The sequence below is a fragment of the Molothrus ater genome, chromosome 9, assembly GCF_012460135.2.
Source record: "Molothrus ater isolate BHLD 08-10-18 breed brown headed cowbird chromosome 9, BPBGC_Mater_1.1, whole genome shotgun sequence".
Taxonomy (NCBI): Eukaryota; Metazoa; Chordata; class Aves; order Passeriformes; family Icteridae; genus Molothrus; species Molothrus ater.
Genome location: NC_050486.2, coordinates 2,563,247 through 2,583,001, shown reverse-complemented (window position 1 = coordinate 2,583,001; position 19,755 = coordinate 2,563,247). Strand labels below are relative to the sequence as shown.

General features: G+C 49.5%; 1 long non-coding RNA gene across 1 annotated transcript in view; it reads left to right on the top strand.

Moving 5' to 3' along the window:
* The window catches only part of LOC118689578 (uncharacterized), a 103,650-nt gene extending 87,420 nt beyond the window's left edge, over positions 1-16,230 (top strand). Inside the window, exon 6 of the long non-coding RNA XR_004980644.1 lies at positions 15,450-16,230. This is a non-coding gene — a long non-coding RNA (uncharacterized LOC118689578). The remainder of the gene's footprint in view (positions 1-15,449) is intronic.
* The last annotated feature ends 3,525 nt before the right edge of the window (positions 16,231-19,755 follow it).

The following is a 19,755-nucleotide window of genomic DNA, read 5'->3' as shown; positions in this document are numbered from 1 at the left end:
AGAAGGATGGATTCTGCCTCTGAAGATCCAGGGGAAGGAGAGGCAGCTGCTGTTCCTCTGGGGAATCCAGTGGAGAAGCCGTGCTGGTGTCTCAGAACCTCTGGATTATATCAGGGTAGGAATGCTTGGCTCCTCCCTCTGGGCTCACATCTCCCAATGGGATGCTGTAGTTCTTATCAGCCATGCAGGGACATTCAATAGCTGTTATCAGAAGGTGTCCCCTCCCAGGGAGGAGTGAATGTGATCACTGAGAGAGAGAGATAAGGCAAACTGCCCACTTGACAAAAGATAATCTGCCAAACAGATGGCAATAGAAAACACCTTGCATTGCAACCTTCAACATCTTGTAGGGACACCTTCCTCCAAGCTCACTCCTGGTTATGAAGATGTCTGGGCTCTCTGGTACAGCCCCACGTGCCTTGGGCTTTTAATACCATCTATGAGTTGCTCTCTGCCGACTAAGATTAATTGAATATGTAAAACAATAGGTGTAAGGAATTAATACAGGGCTTTGTAATACAAGATGACTTTTATTCTAGTTTGAATACTTCACACAGCAGCTATAAGTGCATTAGTTTTATTGATCTATATTCATAGAATTATTTAAATGTACCCTCTGGTGCTGAGTGTCAGGGATTTTCCAATGCTTGCCACTATGCATTTTTCATTAGAGGCTAGCCAAGGTAGATCCAAACTTTGACTGCCCAGGCAAGATTAATTTCATCTTGACAGCCCCAGCCAAACACAGGCAGAGTGTTTTGAGAGCTGACCACTAACCATGGTCTCACACCACGTCCCCTGGAGCGGTTTCCTGGGCTGCCTCCTTTGGGCTCTCCTGTCTCGTCAGCCTCTCAGTGCTGCCAGGGTACACTGGCTCCCAAACACCCTGGCTCCAGCAAGGCTTTTCTTCTGAATTCTGTTTTAAAGAATGAAAATGGATGGGTTCCTATATATAGCTGAAACTCTTGTATTAAAGCCCTGTCTGTACCATGCATACTAAGCCTGGCCTGATCTTTCAAGGTCAGATGTTTGGCAGGTGCCAACAGTCTGTAGCTGGTAGAACATTTCTTCCATCCAAATGTGACCGGATTGCCTTGTATATAATCAGATTTTTTTCCCCTGCTTTTGTCTAAAAATGCTCTTTCCCTTCCCTAGTGAAGAATTTAAAAGGAAAAAAAAAGAGAAAAAAAAGCAACTTAATTTCTGGTGAAAAGCATTCTCAAGTTTTTCTTTTAATGATGTTTAATAGTTGTCACTAGCCAAAGGAAACCTAACTTGTTTAGGATGAAAAGGACTAAGCTTCCCAGAGAAAAACAAGATGTGATGGGGTTTAGTGGTTAGAAGGGAGGCAGGTGGGAAGGCAGCTTTGCCACCCAGGTTTGTAGTGAGGTTGGGTGAGGAATGGAGGCTCCTGTAACCCCCCTTTCCTGCACTGGGCTGCTTGTTAAAGCCATGGGGAGTCTCTGGTGTCTGGTAAGAGGCTGAGCTCATGCTGCAGCCCTTTCTCCAGGGAGGACACTGAGAAGGTGTCTGTCCTTTAGCTGACAGCCTAGTGAGACTAAAACTCTCTGAGTTTTCTGTCTCTCTGCTAAATTGGGTTAAAATTAGCTGACAGGTTCCAAAGCGATTGAAACACAGAAACCTACAGTGTAATTGCATAAGCCACTTTCCTTGGGAACCAAGCGAAAAAGCACCAGCATGTTTTACTGCACTTATTATAACAATCATTCTGTGTCTGCTTCAATGTGCACAGCACTGTCTTGATGTGAACTCGAGAAGTGCTGGAGGGGTACACAGCCCATGGGCCTCCTTGGGAGGGTGTGTGTGGATGCATGCAGCAGGAAACCTTTGGGATTTGGGATCCCAGCCCAGCAGAGGTGCTGTTATCAACCCTGCTAGAGAGGCTGTGCCTGTTACCATCTAAAGCCTCCTCTGAAGCCGGCCTTGCTCCCCCTGTTTTGTCCTTGGGGCTGGAGGAAGGAGCTTCCAGGGGATGCTGCTGCCTCTGAGCTGTTCTTCCTTAGGGCTGCTGCTTTCCCATGAGAAGGCTGAAACTCCAACTCTCATCCTTTCAGGATCAGGGAGTGGGGTCTCCTCTGGGCCTTGCAGCAGGGAAGTGCTGCCTGCTTCCTTGTCCTGTCCTGGCTGATGGTGGCTGCAAAGCTGTCCCTGAGAAGGCTGTGCCTCAGGGCTGGAGCAGGGACACAGGTTGCTTGCAGCCTAGCTGTGCAGGTGGCCCTCAGGTGTGTCTGCTCCTCCCAGGTGTGTCCTGTGCTCCAGAGCAAGGGCAGAGCCTCGCAGGGCTGTACAGTGTGGAGGGAGATTGCCTCTGCACTCTATGGACACTTGGAGGGAGATCTTTGCTCACCTATTTTAATGTATTTATTTATTAATGAATGGAGGGGGTAGGATGGAAAGGGTGGGGTCACATGGGCCCTGGCATCACTATGTCCCCATGTGTTGGGGAAGATGAAACAGGAAAGCCTTATAAATATGATTGCCTGGCAAAAGATTTTGAGAATATGGAAACTATAAGCGAGATTGAAATGAAAGCAAGCTTTGAGATACCTCAGTTACTGAACAACTGGAAAACAATGGCATGGCCAGCTGAAGGTGATCCCCTTTTGATGAAACAACATCCTCTGCTTGCAGACAGCTCCAAGGGTCAGAGCAGACCCTGCTGGCTTGGCACAAGGGGCCCAAAGAGGAGTTTTTAGGGTTTAAAATGTAACACAGTATGGTAATGTAATGATTCTTACAGCTGTATGTAAATGCTATAGGATTTGTATCTTAGACTAGATTGGTTAGTGAGAATTAGAATATTCAACACAGAAGAAAATTTATGGTATTGTAACAGGAACTTCACTCTCTTTTACTCTTTTGCTCTCTCTCATCCTCTTTACCTGCTCTTGCCTTCTCTCTCTCCACTCTCTTTCCCTCTCTCTTCCCTCTCTGGGGCCTGCTCTGAGCTGTGGCTGGCAGCTCCCAGCAGGGCCCTGCACCCAGGCCCTTTGCAATAACCCACAAGTTCCAGACCTGGCTGCAGAGATCTCTGCTCTCCATCCATCCTGACCGTGCTATCCCCCGACGCTCGTACACCCATGGCTCAGCATCCTCCCCGCAGCGGGGCCGGGAGATGGAGCCGGGCTGGGCATCCCCTCGCTCTTCTGGTCCCGAGCCCTGCCGGGGCCAGCAGCCCCCCAGCAACCCCCCAGAGCCTGCCAGGCGGCTGTGGCGGCGGGTTCGTGAACTTGGCTATGTTTTATAGCCACTAGAGGGGGGTCAGAGACTGCTGCCTTGGGCTGCCGGCTGCGGGGAAGCCCGGCTGGGGGGCTCGGGCTGAGCCCCACCCGGGCACGCAGCCCTTCCCCGGCTCTCAGCGTGTTCCCAGCGCCTTTCCCTGGGGAAGGACGGGCTGCCTGCCTCTGCTCCGCTTCCTCCCCATGGGGATGTGGCCGTGTGAGCAGCGCTGGGTTAGCAGGGAGCCGAGCTGGGGAGTCCCGCAGCCCACCGAGCTCAGCTCCAGCAGCACTCCGTAACCCTGAGCCAGCTGGTGTCCCCCAAAGTCTTCTCTGAGCCTCAAACCACCTGAGTGGTGTCCCCCAAAGTCTTCTCTTTGAGCCTCAAACCACCTGAGTGGTGTCCCCCAAATTCTTCTCTTTGAGCCTGAAACCACCTGAGTGGTGTCCCCCAAATTCTTCTCTTTGAGCCTGAAACCACCTGAGTGGTGTCCCCCAAATTCTTCTCTTTGAGCCTCAAACCACCTGAGTGGTGTCCCCCCAAATTCTTCTCTTTGAGCCTGAAACCACCTGAGTGGTGTCCCCCCAAATTCTTCTCTTTGAGCCTCAAACCACCTGAGTGGTGTGCCCCCAAATTCTTCTCTTTGAGCCTCAAACCACCTGAGTGGTGTCCCCCAAAGTCTTCTCTTTGAGCCTCAAACCACCTGAGTGGTGTCCCCCAAAGTCTTCTCTGAGCCTCAAACCACCTGAGTGGTGTCCCCCAAAGTCTTCTTTTTGAGCCTCAAACCACCTGAGGCAGCTCTGGGCAAGACCCCATCAGCTCTTCTGGCCCTTCTTCCACCTCTTGTGGATGGACATCCCTCCATCGAGGTGTGCTCCTCCAGGGAGCAGTCCCATGGCTCTGCAAACTGACACCCCAGTGTCACCCTGGGTGCCCAGCTCAGGGTATGTGGTTTCAGCCATTGCTGAAGGGCAGGCACTGAGATTTGCCCAGGAACATCAGGCCATTGGGATCTCTGGAGCAATTTCAGCTGGCCAGGAGCAAGTCTGTTTATTGTCTCTGAAACCAGGCATTCGAGGTGCTCAATTTCCTTTGCTAGCAAAGCCCAGAGCAGTGTTTTGTGCCAAGATGAGAAGAGATGTTCAGAACACTTTTATAGCTCATTGTTTTCCCTCGTGGGCCCCTCTGTGTGATTTTTCTGAAGGGGGAGGAAGTGCTGGATTTTCCATTTCAAGGTGCTGCTCTCCAAATCCTGAGTGATATGAGCCATAGCACTTGAAAACGTCTCACAGACACCTTGGCAAGACTCAGCCAACTTCTGAAGAGAGAGGAAAGGATGAAAAGAGCTTGATTGCCCTTTGTAGAGCCCGGCACAGCATCAAGAGGGACTTTTCTCCCTGGGAGCAATACACCTCTGCTGCTGTCACATAGTGGATGTTCCTCGTGGCTCTGGACCAGGATGAAAAAGCAGGCAACTCCTCAATGGCATGAAAATGATGTTCTAAGATCCCCCCACTTGTTGCTGAGAGCACCCAGTCCTTAACACATCACAGGAACTGCCTGTTCTCCATGTCACTGGTTGCATTAATGGACGGGAGGGATTTGGCCTCTCTACCCCTCGGCCTCCCCACAGCTCCGGGATCGTTTTAAGTGCAAGGCTGTGGATTATAAATTATACAGCATTTTATAATCAGGAAAACATCTGCTGGGTGCTCTTTGCAGTGGACAGGGCCAGCCAAAGGCTCCAGGACACGACGCGTAGGGGTTGCACCAATCGCCACCTGTCTGCTCCTATAATCGAGTTGATTTTTTACCATCTTGACACCAGCTTTCAAGATGCATGATCTATGTGTTTATTTAGCTGTCTTTCCTGGCGTTCCTTAGTTTTGAACTCCTGTAAATCCTCCCACAGTTGGGTTTCTGCACTTTTCAGAGATTACATTTCCTGACAGTACATTTCTCCTTCCCCCTCACTCCGTTGACAGCTCAGGCGAGGCTCCAGGGACCCAAGTGTTCAAACCTGGCTCTAGAAAGCTGAGCTCTGACACAGAGTGGGTCTAACTTGCCAGAGCTGAGGAACTGGTACTGCTATAAGCAGGAGAAGTGACCCAAATGCATTGCTTTGAAGCTGAAGTCCCCCTCCAGGTTCAAAATTGATCCAGGGGCTGTGTCAGCCTCCAGGACTTGTCCATGTACGGCCTCTGAGAGGTCCTGCTCAAGTCATGTCTCCAGGCCAGAAAGGTAAGTGGACTTGATGTGGCCAGAACAGCAACTTTTTATTAAAAAGCCCAAATTCTGGCTGAGTGGCACAGACTTTTGCAGTTCAGTTAGTTTGGGTCCCCATGGCCCTTGCTCACTGATGTTCTCATTTCAACAGGAGTTAACCCACTCAAGAGCTTCCAAGGGATCCCAGTTCCAATGATTCCCTGAAGGATCTCATTATAAATGCCCTTGTTTTTCACAAAACTGTGCCACTTTTGTCCTCTTCTTTTGGGGAAGTATAGCTAGTGCTGAACTCCACCAGCTTCCAGATGTTTACAGATGGGTGAATACTTGCACACTATTGGGAAACAACATGCAGCAACCTTTGCTTTTTGGGCTTTTTTCTTCCAGCAAAGCAGGTGTTGTTGAGCAGAGCTATAGCCAAGAAACCTCTGAAATCTGTGGCATGCTTCCTACAACCCTTAGCCTCTGACTGCAGCAGCTGGAAACAAATCTCCATGGAAAGCCTGTGTGAGTTTTAAGGGTTAACATGGGCTGATCTGTCTTTCCAGGTGTGGTTTGCAAGCAGCCTCCCTTTCCCAGCCTGTCCCAGCACCTTTTGTTCACTCCTTGTCCTCTTTTGCCCCCTCTGGCCCTTTTCTTATCCCTTTCACAGAGCTCTTGTGCCTGGTCCTCAGCCCCTGTGCTGCCTGCCACAGCCCCTCCCTTTCTCTGCCCCTTTTTAGAAGAAGGGGAAACTTCCAGGATCCAGAGCCATCCTGGCTCTGCTCCATGTCCTGCCTATGCCACTTGATCCTTGACTCTCTCCCCAAACTTCTTAGCCACACTGACATGTGAATTAATTTATTTACAGCTTTAATACATCTAGAAGGAGTTTTCTGCTTGACTGCATGCTGAGGGTTCCCCCATCTCTCAAAGAGGATTCCTGGCTCTGGCAGGTACTGTGCCTGATATTTTTCTGAAGCCAATGTGAACTTATCCCAGGTGTAAATTCATGTTTAAAGCCCTTACACTCGTGCTTGGATCAAGTGGCATTCCTACCTACTGCTAACCCTGCTTCCGAGCTCCTCTGTTGCCTGCAGCAGCACTCAGAGGTGTTCAGATAAAAGGGATTTGAATGTTCTGTGTTTCTCAGGACAAAATTTGCCAGCTCTGTTGCCAGGCCCCAGCTGTACCTGCTGTTTCACTCACCCCTCAGTGGTGCTGCCTCCCGCCCTGTGGTGCCATTTTAAACACCCAGCAGGAACAAAGCTTCTGGTAAAAGTCCAGTTTCCTATGGCTTTGGGCTAAAATCTTCAAGTTTTCACCCACTAAAGATCTGGCTGGACATCTGAACCTGTGGGTAGGTGACAACACACCAGTATGTGTGTGACATGTTACTGTTGCTGCATCCTCAGGCTGTACCTGGCAGCAGCATGCTTTGATGCATTTGTGGGGCCATGACTGAGAAACCCACAGAGGCAGAAAGCATGTCCTAACCAATGTCCCTGCACTGGCTTCTTTTCCCCATCCTTTCCAACATGATCCTCACTGCCAGGTCCTCTCAGCCATCCTTGTCCAGTAGAGATGAGAAGAATTAATGACTTACCCTGGCATAATTTACCCCTCTGCATAATGAGATGTTGGAGGCTCTTTTTCACACTAGGCTGGAGAGTTGCCTTTATGGGCATCCTGAAGTTTTGGGCTTGAATGGAAACCCATCTCCCACTAGCAGGAGATTGGATACACCTCATCATCCCTTGTGCATATTTTTGCCTGCCACGCAATCACAGGAAAATAGGTGAGGAAAGATTGATCTGTAGGTATTAATTTTATGGGGTTGTGTGGAATCCACCTCCCATCAATTTGCCAACAGCTTAGGAGAGCCAATGTCCTTATCATTCCCCTCATTCTGGCAGGGAATAACCTGCCAAATGAGGTGTCCCTTTATAAGGGTGTTATCATGTAGAACAGTGAAGAGGATTTGCACCTCTAATGGCTCTGTGGTAATTTATATGGCATTTTTGCCTAGCTGAAGCCTGGGTCTTGTTGTGTTGCTCCTTGGAAGAGAGATCTTCCTGTGCTAAACTGCTCCAGGTGGGAATGGAAACGTGCTGGGAACAAACAGCTTCCATGGTGAGGTGGCTGCAGGTTGAGAGCAGAGCCTGCCCCACCAGACTGCCTATATCACAAATAATTGAAGTCATGTTTGCCCCTGCAGGGCTGCTTGGGCTGCACCAAGGCTGTTGTGATCTGCCCATGTTGCATGTGTGTGCTCCTGGAGAAGGTGGCTTAGATGGAGCTCCATCCCTCAGTGAATTCCCATTGTCCCCACCCCATTTTCCCAGTGGTTTAGTGACCACCATGTTCAGTTCAGGGCTGATGAGCCTTGCCCAGCCCAGCTCTCACCACCAGCCTGTGCCTTCCCATCACATTTAGGCTGGAAAGGACCTTCCTTGGAAACTCTGCCTGCCACCAAGAGCTGGCAGCATGGCTTGCTAATGGTGTCACAGTCAGACTTTGCCCTCTAGGTCTCATCTTTGGAGCCAGCACCCTTATTAGAAATACAACCCTTCTCTTCCCCCATATTTTTTTAGAAGTATCACTGAAAACTAAGGCAGAGAGAAATGGAGCCCTTTGCCCAAGGTCATTAACCAGCTGCAGAGTCTGGAGTAAGAGCGCCCTGATTTCCTGGTTTTGTGTCACAAGTGTGAGCAGCTCTGATGACAGCAAGGGCTTTACTGTAAGGAAGGGGGGAGCAAAAAAAAGCCATATTTCAACATGCTTCTTGCTCTGTCCCTGAGTGCATCCCCCAGGGTGAGAGTGAAGTCAAGAGGCTGCTGTGAAAGGGTTATAGCCGACCTCTGATCACAACCGATTAATGACAGCCCCAGGGAGCGAAAGCCCTTGAGCTGCCAGGAAGGAGGTGAGCGTGGAAAAGTGGAGAAGTTTTAAATGCAGCAGCCAGAGTCCAAAGTAGAACAACAGCCGAGGAAACAGCTGTGCCTGGACACAGTGCAGGAATGGAGGGGATTCATCCATCCCCAGCAGGCTGGATCCAACCCTTCAATCCGCTTTGACCAGGCTTGTTGCTCTGAATTTGCTGGTGAGAATCTGGGGCTTTTAAATTTATTTGTTCAAATTAAGCAAAAAAATTTTACTGTGAGGGCGGGTTAGTATTTAGCTGCAAGCAGACTGCAGCAGCATTGTGTGAGGGTGAGGAACACTTGTCAAACCAGGGAAACTGAGGCAGAACACCAGGATGGGGTGGGCAGAGCCGGGATCAGGAGGAACACCTGCTTCTCCCTGCACCACCAGGCATCCAGCTTTGTGCTGGGCTCAGCAGAAATCTTGCCTTAATGTAATTAAAGGATGAGCAGAGGCGTCTGCAAGAGGCTGTTTATGAGTGCAGAGGAGGGCATGCCGGGAAGATGCTCCATTCCCAGCTCCAACTGCTGCACAGGAGCATGACCCTGGGCCAGGATGTGCATGGCTCGGATGCTCTCCAGCTTTCCAGCTCTTCCATGAAGGGCTGAGAGCAAATTGGCTGCTAATTCAGACAGGGGCTGGCTGAACTCAGCACTACAAATGGCAGGATGGGTGAGGAAACCCATGCTCCTGCTCCAACAGGTCCAATTCTGCTTGTTAGACCTTGTCAATAGTTTCCTGTCAAAACCAATTCTCTGTCAAGCAGATGTTGCTTTTTTGGTTTCTTTTCTTCTTTTTTTTTTTTTCTTTTTTTTTTTTTTTTTTTTTTTTTCTTTTTCAGCCAAATTTCTTGCTTTTGGCGCTTGGGGCTTTGTTTTTTCTCCTTGCTTAAAAAACAACGTTGAAAACAGGATTGTCAGCTCTCAGAGTCTGAATCCAAAGGCTCAAGCTAGCAAGGTCTCCAAGTGTATTTTTGATTTTATGTCAAAAGAAAAAAAATAAAGAGAGGAAAGGAAGAAGACTTTTAAGAACTTATTGTCATGGTGGAAAAACACATGTTAAAGAATGTCAGGAAAATTACTGGGGGCCTTTTTTATGTAAGACTCTTTGATGGCCTTGTAGTTGTGAGTCTGAGGGTGGTTCAGATGGAGCAGAGCTTGTGGTTCTTGAGGTGGTCCTGTGGAGGAGATGATCCTTGTGGATCCCTTCCAACTCAGGATAATCTATGATTCTGTGAGCTTAGGGACAGGGATGGTGGCAGCCCAGCTCTGGTGACATCTGAAGGTCCCTGTTAGTGTGTCCCCCTCCCTGTGCAGGTTATGAGGCCTGCTGTGTCTTCTCTGCTGGTTCAGCTCAATGGGCAAAGCTTGCACACAACATTGAACACAACAGCTCCTCAATATAACAAAAAATGATCTGGCTGGAGAAATGCTGCTTTCTTTGGGAAGCTTTGGGTAGAGTCTGTGCTCTGTCCCATGGGATTTGGAGCAGACAGTCTGGCTGGCAGAGGTGATAGGGAGGTGCTTTCCCACTCTGAGGGAGCTCAGTGATGATTTTTGTCCTTCCCTGGCCCACTGGATGCCCACCTGGTGCTGGGTGAACATCTGTGGTGTCTCTGGCAGCACCAACCATGGTTTAAGGGTTGATGCTCTGGCTCACTGATCTCGGAGCTACACGTGGACGTAGCTGACTTGCACAAAGGAGCACCACACTGGGACCCAGAGGCTGGAGGGTGCCTTGCTCTGTGAGGATGCACAAAGGTGAGGGGGACCTGAGGGGATGAACTGGCCCCTGGCTTGCCAAAGCTTTTGGGTGTTGCCAGAGTTAATGCAGGGTGCGCGTGCGCCTCTGGCGTGTGTTTATGCATGCAAAGAAGTGCCTGCTGGGGAAGGAGTGGAAGGCTTGTGATTTATCATTGCTCTGTAATGGGTGCCTTGCTTCTAGTGAAAGAGGTCAACATCCCTGAGAGATACCAAACCCCCTCCTTATTAACGTCCTGTTACAGCTAATGGCTTGGGGTAGGGCAAGCAGGTCTTACAAGGAAGGCATTAAAGAACAGCGCGACTTGGAAGGGAAGCCAAAGAATTTACAGCAATATTTACACAGAGGCTCTCCCCAGAGATAAGGAGGTACACAGTCAGCTCGGGAGATAAGCACAGCTGTGGGACCAGGCAGAGCAGGCACTGTTGTTTGTGCATCCTGAAGTTCAATGGGATCAGAAGCCAGAGCTGTGTGGTGCGGGAGAGGGGAATGCGAGCAGGACCACACACACCAGCTGGGACCTGGCCTCTGGAGGCACAGATGCTGTGTTTGCTCAGTGGCTTGCAGTGAGAAATGGGGCCAGCAGTGCTCCCTCAGACTCCTAGACCCGAGCCCCAAACCTGGGCTTGAAGGTGTGGATTAATGCAAGTTAATGAGTGCAGTGTCCTGTCCTGGTGAAGATGTGGAGATCTGGCCCAGGTTCATGTCCCTGGCAGCCACCATCTGTCCTGTCCACCACATGTCACAGGTTGACAGCTGTTTCTCCAGCGGGTCCTGCTAGGGCAACCCAACTCCACCTCCAAGAACTCACCTTGATTCCACCTGGGGAGATCTAGGGACACTTTTCACAGCCCAAAGGGAAAAGGCGAACCTCTACATTTAATTTGAGGTGAGATACAATTCCTAGACAAGCATGTGTCCCAGGACACAGGTCATCCAACTTGGGGAGCAATTGAGAAACTTCATCTCTTTCCTGTCCAGGTGATGTTGCAGCCAGGTTCTCCCTTCCTTAGTTCTTTAGCTCTACTTTTCCACCTTTCCTGTTGGCTCTGAGAGAGGTGCAGTGCATCTGTGTTCAGTTATCCCTCTACTGTGCTGGCTGAAGATCCCTCAGACCATTCTCAGTCTTCTCCAGCCACTTGTTGCCAAACAAGCCAAAATCTCACATCCTCATCCAGCAAAATCTCCTGACCCAAACCAGGCTGAAGACAAAAGGAGTTTCCTTGCTTTTTTTTTCTCATTGACAGCACCAGGCTTTGGATTTAGTCATGTGGAGAAACCAAATAAGCCTTGTGCGTAAGCCCTTACAGGAGAGCCCAGCCTGCTCCTTGCCCCCTTCCTGCATCAACCAGACACCTCCCCTCTCACTCCTGGTTCCTTATGTGCTCAAATCACCCATGGCCACCATGTCATCTTGTGCTAGACTACATCTCCACCGTCCTCCCCGGCCCCTAATAGCACTTGGCCACTGATCTCCGAGCACTCCATCCATCATTTGACTAGCACATTATTTATTTACCATGGGGGAGAGAAAGGAGTTGGGTTGTCTGGAGAACGTATTAAATTTTCATTTGTTCTCATTGATTCCTGAAAGGAAATTGCTGAGTTATGCCATCAGGTTGGACAATATGGAGAGCATCTACTAGATGGGGGTACTGGGTGTGAAATAGGGGCAGAGTTGAGGTTGTTTTGAATATTAGATGGAAGTTACGGTGACCATTTAGCTGAGCAGCTTGATGAAATGCATCGTCTGCTTCCCTCAGTCTCTGCTGTAGCTGCTTGCCCAGACTCTTCCCGGTTTCTCCTGCCATATGGGACACACGTGGTGCTGTTTCCTCCTGGCTGCTGGGTGAGGAGCTCTCGCTCACTCGCTCGCTCGCAGGTTTCCCCACCGGCTCCGAAGCACCGTGCATGTGCGTGGGAGCGGCTTCTGGCGAGGGCTCCTTCCCCGTCTGCAGGAGCTGCTCGGCCTCTTCCAGCTCATCCCAGTCGGTTTGGAGACAGTTCCCTCACATATTTCTTCTCCAGGCATGTCTGGGCTCTCTCCCCCTGAATTTCCGCTGTGGTGGTTAGCACGTTATTTATGGCAATTTTTTCCTATTTTTTTTTAGTATGTACTAATATCGTAGGTTGCACAAGAATACTGGCTTTTCCATAGGGCTCCTTGTCATCCAAAAGCTGCTCATTTTTTCTTTCCCAGCCAGAACTGGCTTCCCAGCCAACAGTGATGACTGTGGTTCAGGTTTTCCATGCTTCAAATGATTAATGTTCACGTTTTCCGTGCTTTGATGCCCACCAAGGACTGGCTTGGAGTCTCAGCTGAGCACTGGCTCACATTACTTCATCTAAGTTCCATTTTCTAACCAAGTTAAACAAAAAGTGTCGTCTGAACCTCCTCAAGACACCAGGGTTGCTTTAACTTTTGGAGGAAGTCTTTAGTGGAAATGTTAAAATCTCATCTGAACAAGTTGGAGAAGAAATTCTCCTTGGTGAAAAGTCTCATTGCTGGGATTTTTGAGGACAGACACTGTTTTCTGGGTTAAAATGGCCACCTGTGTCTCATGCTGCCTGAGGACTGTGGGCCGGGGAAGTCCCCACATCTCTGAAGGGGTCATCTCCATCTCTGGCCCCTCTGACCCCGCTTGCTGCCTCAGGTCACAGTAAACCCTTAATTCAGGGAGCCACAAGGTAGAAGTAGAATGTTTTTACTGGGGTTTTATTTTTGCAGTCTGGAGGATAATCAGGGGTCCTTGGGTTTCTGTGGGAGTTGAAAGAAAGGACAGAGCAAACTGGCACTGTTCCCAGTCCAAAATGTTTTCACTAATTGCATGCAACCTTCCTTACAGGAGAGAGAGGCTGCAAATACCATCGGCAGTTTAATTACCACTGTTGGTTCATGTTGATTTTATTTATGCTGCTCCCAGTGCTGTGTGTGAGCAGAGTGTGTGTGTGTGTGTGTGTGTGTGTGTGTGTGTGTGTGTGTGCAAGGTGGGATGCACAGGGAATCATGGATGGCTTGAGGCTTGAGGGAGGAAGCTGAGGGGCATGTGTGTGTTTATTTGGGGGTGTGGAACCTCTCCAGAGAGCCCTGAGGTACCAGGTGGCAGCACCCCAACACCCATGGCAGGTGTGGGTTGGGAAGGAATGGTGTGAAGCTGAACATGGGTGTAGGGGTGAGACCCCTGGACTTCCAGGCCTGTTTCCCAGAAGTGCTTGGCTTAGCCAGCAGGCTGACTCAACTCTGAGACCCGTGGTGGATGAGCTCCCCTTGCTATCCTTCTCCTCCTTGAACGCAATGCGCTTCTTCCCAATCCCGGAGGGGGGGAGAGAGCGGCACGGGAGGAATCCGACACGAGCAGGCTGATGGCTGCCGTCCCAGTGCAGGCTCAGCAAATGGGGCTTGTGATGGATGAATGTGCAGGGCAAGAAGTAATAAAATGGGCCCCAGTCATGTAATCTTCCATTAAAATGAAATGCATACCAGAAATGAGGCATTTCTGCAGCTTGTACCATCTCCCACGGAAGATCATGAATAAAAGAGGCAAGTGTACTGTTGACAGATGCCGGCATGCATAAAGGACAGTTCCTATAAAGGCAAAGCCCCGGCTAACAGATGGACTAAAGATGTGAGATGCAGGAAGATTTACCAGTCTAAATAATTCAAGGGAATGTCGTATGGGGAGGCAGTGCTGGAGAGGGGAGCCGGCAGAAGGTACAGATGGAAAGGCAGGCCAGGCCTTTCCCACAAACCCATTAAGAACGTCGCTTGTCTGAGTGACAGTATGTCGCACAAGGCACCAGCAGAGATGGGTGGATTTGCCTCCAGCACTCCTTCCGCAAGGTCAGGAGAAGAGGTAATCTCAAAGGTTGCATCTATTTGAGGTTTGCTTCCTGCAAGGCTGCTTTCTCCAGCCTTCCTCCTCTCCCACCTCTTCTACTTTGTCCCTTCCTCACCTGCTGCTGGGCAGAACGGGAGCACAGAAATGTTTCTGTGGCCACAAGCAGAGGGTAGATGTGGCAAAGGCATTCAGTGCCTCCACTGCTCTTCTCTGCCTTGCTCAGGTCCCTGGACATCCTTTGGACTTGGAGGGAGTCTGGGGACTAGTGCTGGTTGCCCTGTGCCCATTAAGGGCATTTGGTGGCTTTACAGAGCTTGGTGGAGAGACACGGCTGTTGTGTGACATTTCTGTGCCCTGGCGACAGCAGCTGGAAAATTTTGTGAATCTCCCTGGCCACTAATAGGAAGTCTGAGAAGAGCTGGCTGAAGCATTGCAGCATGTTGGGAGGGCTTTGGCAACATTGGGATGCAGGGATAAGCTGATGTAGGAACTGGCACAGAGGATGGGGCATTGTGGTGGCTGAGAGGAGGGTAGGGGATGCCCGGGGCCCCTCTCCCAATGTTCCCTGGGAGCCTGGGGTTGGCTTTGGTGAATGTGAGACATTTTGGGAGAAGAGGGAGGATAAAGGGCAAGATGCAGAGGGTTAGATAGAAGTCAGTGGCAGCTGCTTGGCAGAGATTGTGCGCGCTCTCCGCTCGGAGAGGACGCCTTCCCCGGGCTCGTCAGCCGTCTGCAGCACGGCGATTAATCATTGGTGTCAGAATCCCTAATCCTATTCAATGGAAAACAAACAGCACGGCATCCAGCCCTGTGCTGAGCCCAAGCAATTAGCATGTTTACATGGGCTGGGGAAGCTCAACAAAGAGTGGCCAACGGGGGCCACGGGAAATGAACCCTTGTCAGCCCCTGATGTTCCCAGCGCCTGGGATCCCCAGGCTCTGACTCAGGCCCAGGCTTGGAAACGTGGCTCCAAGCAGTTGGATGCAGCTACTTGCCACCAAAAAATGATTTTTCTCGATTAGGGCTCAGGTGTCTGTGAGTGTGGGCAGCTGCTGAGGTGGGGGGATGTGTCTGGTATGGATGGTCAGCTGGGGAAATAGGGGATCTGGAGGAGATTAGGAGTTTGCTCCTGCTTAGGCTTTGAATCAGTAGCAAAAGTAGCAGCCAAAGCCTTTGCAATTCCAGCAAACTCAGCCCTGATGCCAAGCCCTTGTCCCCATTCCTCCTGCTCCTCTCAGGCCCTCCCCACTGGAGCTGCATCTCTCTTGCTGGAATTATTGTGATGTCTTTGGGTGCTCTGGGTTAGGACTGGGCTCTGCAGGGCCAGGGATGTGCAGGACCAACATACCTGCTGTGCTGGCCCTGTCCCTGGGGGGCTCAGGTCCCTCACATAGGCTTCAAGGAGGTTTGAGAGGTGGGTTGCAAGGAAACATGCAGGACTAACCAGACATAACTGTCCCTTGTGTGTTCTGTCCCCAGGGCCTTGCAGCAGCCGCCTCAGATGAAAACCTTTCCCAAAACCAAGAGAAACAAAAAGCTTCTTCAAAGTGGATGGAGATGCTGCACAGTCTGCCCTGCCTGAGCATCTCTGCCCTGCTCTGGATTATTTAACTGGGTTCTGCAAACATGATTTCAAACAGCAAACAGCTAAGCAAGAGGAGCAAGACATAACCTTTGTTTCTGCAGGACCTACCAGAAGCTGACAATGTGGATACGTGGGCAATGGGAAAAACAGTTTATGTTTTAAGCTTCATGTGACCTCTGGAGCTTCTGGGCTCTGGAAGGTGAGAGTGAGACAATCCTCACAAGTACTTGATCCCTCTCGAAATGAAGGGGCTTTCCTGGGCACACAGCTTTCCCCCTTCCCTCCCAGAAGTGTATCTGATTTTTGGGGGTGGAAAAAAAGAGGATTGATTCAAATAAAAATGTATTTGTATGAGAAAAATTATTTCCTTCCATGAGTAAACACATAGTTTGAGGCAAATTTATGGCTTTGGCCTGGTCATTAATATCTGGTTGTCAAAAAGTATTGGTTTGAACAAAAATATGTTGTAATAAAAATGCATTGTTTTGAAGAAATTTATTGTCCCCATGAAAACCTATTCAATTCAGAAAGATATGTTGATTTCAATGAAAATCTATTTGTTTTAAGAGACAGAGAGAGGGAAGTTGCACTCAACTGAGAACCAGGGGCTTCTCTCAGTACAGATCTCCCTGCAGTCCCTTGGCTATTAGGATGGGGAAAGCTGGAAAATCAGCAACTGGGCAGCAAAGCAAACCTGTAGGTCTTTCCTGTGCTCAGTTACCATCCTCCCAGCTGAAGAAAAGTGCCCCAGCTCCCCTAGGGCAAGGAGTGGGAGGTGGTTGTCTCCATTCCTTATGGATTGGATGGCTTCTTCCACAAACAGCTCTCCTCATCCTGCAGAACTAACCTTTAGATGTCTTTTAAAGGTCCTTTCCAGCCCAAGGGGATTTATCCAGCCCATGAGGGTCCCAGGGGGTGGCTTCTCATGAGAACCCACCTACAGCTGGAAAGGTGCACATCTTGCAGGTGACCTGGAGACCTTCATCTTCTGCTTCCTGTCTCGAGCCACACATGAGCAGCAGGAATGTGTTGGTGAGTACCTGAAGGGGAGATGGCTGTGTCCACACTGATACCCAGAGCAGTTCCCCTTGGCTTGGTGGCACAAAGAAAGGGCCCCTTTTGGCTCAGGGCAGCTTTGTGGTGTGTCTTTGTGGTTCTCCCAGCCCTGCTCCGAGATGGGACTGAGGTTTGCTATCTTGCCTAAGCCTCTTTCCCTGCCAGCAGGGACTGGATGAAATTCACCCTGAGCTTCAAATCCCTAATGCTGCCTTAGCTGGGATTATGAGAGAAGCCACCGTGGTATCACCTGAAATCCACCTCCCGGTGCCTCCCGTTTAAAACAATCAGCAGATGTTTGCAGTGGGCTTTTTCTTTCATTATGCTCCAACTCTGCTATTTAATCAGCTTCTTCCTTCCTCTGTTTGTACAAGGTATCGCTCGCCCATATTAAAGCGGGGGAAGGGAAGGTGCGAGATGAAAAAAATAAAAGAAAAATTAAAAAAATAAAATTGCCTACCCAAGAAATGTCACTGCTGTAGTGTTATCCCCTCCCTGCCAACACACACACGGGTTCTGGTGTCAATGGAAAGGTTGCCTCTGATTAATATTAATAAAGAATTAGAGCTGTGTTTGTCATGATCACTTCGTTTGGTATTGCTCTGTGTGGCAGGTGAAAGCAGAGGAAGGAAGGGAAGAGGTCTGCACGGCATTCATTAATCATTTCATCAGGAAGGAGTTCAAAGCAGAGGCCAGCCTTAACAAGGGCTGCAGGCAGGGATGGGGCCATGTTTATTCAGATGTTCCTCCTTACATCCCTGACCTCCTGCCTGGTCAGCTGGTGTGAGCTTCTAAAGCTGAGATGCTCTTGTCTAGGCCAAGGTGATGTCACATGGAAGTCTGACACAGGTCCACCATGGGTATCTGCTCATCAGCTGAAAAATGACTCCTCAAGAGGTCCTTGTTTCCCCTTTGGGTCAAGAAGGTTAAAGAAGAGTGGTGAGACTGTCCTTTGAGAAGCTGCCTGGTGGTAAACTTCCTTCTGCATGCTGGGGCTCTTCAGAAGAACAACCCCTCAGGCCAGGTGAGCAGTGGCCAGGACCTGAGAGACACTTGTGAGACACGATGGTCTCTGGGAACTCTTGGAGTAAGCCCTAAGGAGCCATGTTCCATCTCCAAGGCAAGGCAGCAGGGATACACTTGAATTTAAGGGGCTCGAATTCAGAGGGCTCCTTGTCCTTCCCAAAGATGGTTCCTCCCACCATAAAATAGGTGCCTAACCCCACACCCCTTGCTCTGTTGGCCACAAGACCCTACAGGTAACCTTATACTTAAACAACTATTCAATGGTTCAAGTCCAGAGGCCTAAATCACATTTTTGCAGAGCTGCTCCTGTAGCAGGCCAGCCCTGCCCTTGGCATGTGGGGTTGGGAACACAAAGACCAATGTCACAGGAGTTCAGGTTCTGTAATTTATGCAGGCTGGAATTCAGAGCGAATATTTGAATTAAGAGGAATAATAAAATATGAAGAGTGAGTGGCTCTGACTGAGGCTGGTACCTTGCACTGGGTTCATGGCACACAAGTCAGTCTTGGCTGATGTTTGCATGCTGAGCTTAGCGTGGGCAATTTATGCAGACTTTTAGTGGTATTTTGTTTCTTAAAAGTGTGGAGATTCCCGTAAATCTTGGCTTGAACACATCTGTGTGTGGCCAAAACTGGTCTCTGCTTTCTTTATAATCTGTATTTTCTGGATCCAAGACCAGAAGGCAATACACACGTACATATAGCAAAAGTTCTTTGTATTAAGAATTTACAGCTCAGCCTTCTTGTTCCTTTTTCCATATTTTTCCTCCTTTTTTTTCTTTTTTTCTTTTTTTCTTTATTTTTTGGATGCTATTTATTATTCAAATGTGGGGAGAGTCGAGCCAAGTGGTGCATTGCTCTCATTAATTATTCTCTGGGATTAAGGAATTGGTTAAAACCATATCTCCCTTAATCCTGTTTTATTAATTTTATATTCTTGGCAAAAAAAAGAAGCAAAGCAACAACCACATCCCCCCCCCCCCCCCACAAACCCTCTCTACAAAGGGATCATGCAGCTTTCTGCTGGGACCCTGAGAACAGGAGGTCTCTGGTGTTCCATGGATGCTCGTTTTTTAATTTGATAAAATAAATTAGCACAGGATTAGAGCCTTCCTGACAGCAGAGCTCGACTGCAGTTACCACCTTAAGGGAGGCATTAAGCATCGTTTTAAGCATGGACGTGAAGTGGGAGTGAAGTTCCTTGGAGAGAGGGAGCTTTCCTCTCTCTAGGAGTGCGACTGGTGGCCTCTCCTCCCCTCCCAGGCACAGCCAAAGGGGCCACCTTTCTCCAGGGACAGGTTTTGGGTTGGGTGAGGTGGACACTGCTTGGTCAGGCACACATACGAGCCCATCAGCTCCTTTCGTACAGCAGCCACAGCTGAAAACTGTGATCACCCTCTTCCTTTTGGGATATTTTGGAGATGTAAATGAAATATTTTTCCCTAAAACAGCAGAGACTTGACTCCTGAGAGTGAAGGCTTGGTCTTGGAGGGAGAATGGGAAAATGGGAGTGGGGCTTTTGCAGGTTTGATCTCCTTTTCATGACAGAGAGGCTCCAGCTGGTGCTGTCATCAGATTCTGCTGGCATGAGATGTGTGGAGGCCGAGCTGGGAGGGAGCAACCTGTGGCTGCACTGCAGATGTAGTGGCCTCCAGACTGCTTGTTTATGTGGCTGCCAGAGAGGAGAGAAAGGACAGTGGTGGTGTGGGAATCTCTGGCCTATTCCTCAGATAGAGAGGAACCTGGATTGGGCTTCCAGGAGCAAGACTGATCCCAAAGAGTTTGCAAGGCACAAGGAGCTGGAGCAAGACTGAGCTGATCCCAAAGAGTTTGCAAGGCACAAGGAGCTGGCCTCTGAGTGCTAGGCTTAGCTTCCTGAGTCTCATTTGGAGCCCCATGAAGGAGAGGCATTTGGTCCCTCAGCTGGATGGGATCTCTTGGTTGGCTTTTGGGAAACCCATGCCATGGAGACATTTAAACTGGAATTGGTGGGAGAGTTCTCAGAGCTCTGCAGTGCAGCATTTGGGACTCGTGACAAGGGTTATATAAAACAAGAGACTGTGATGGCTGTGTGGTTGATGAGTTCTTGTCCTGTGCTCATCTTGAAGCTGAAGAACAA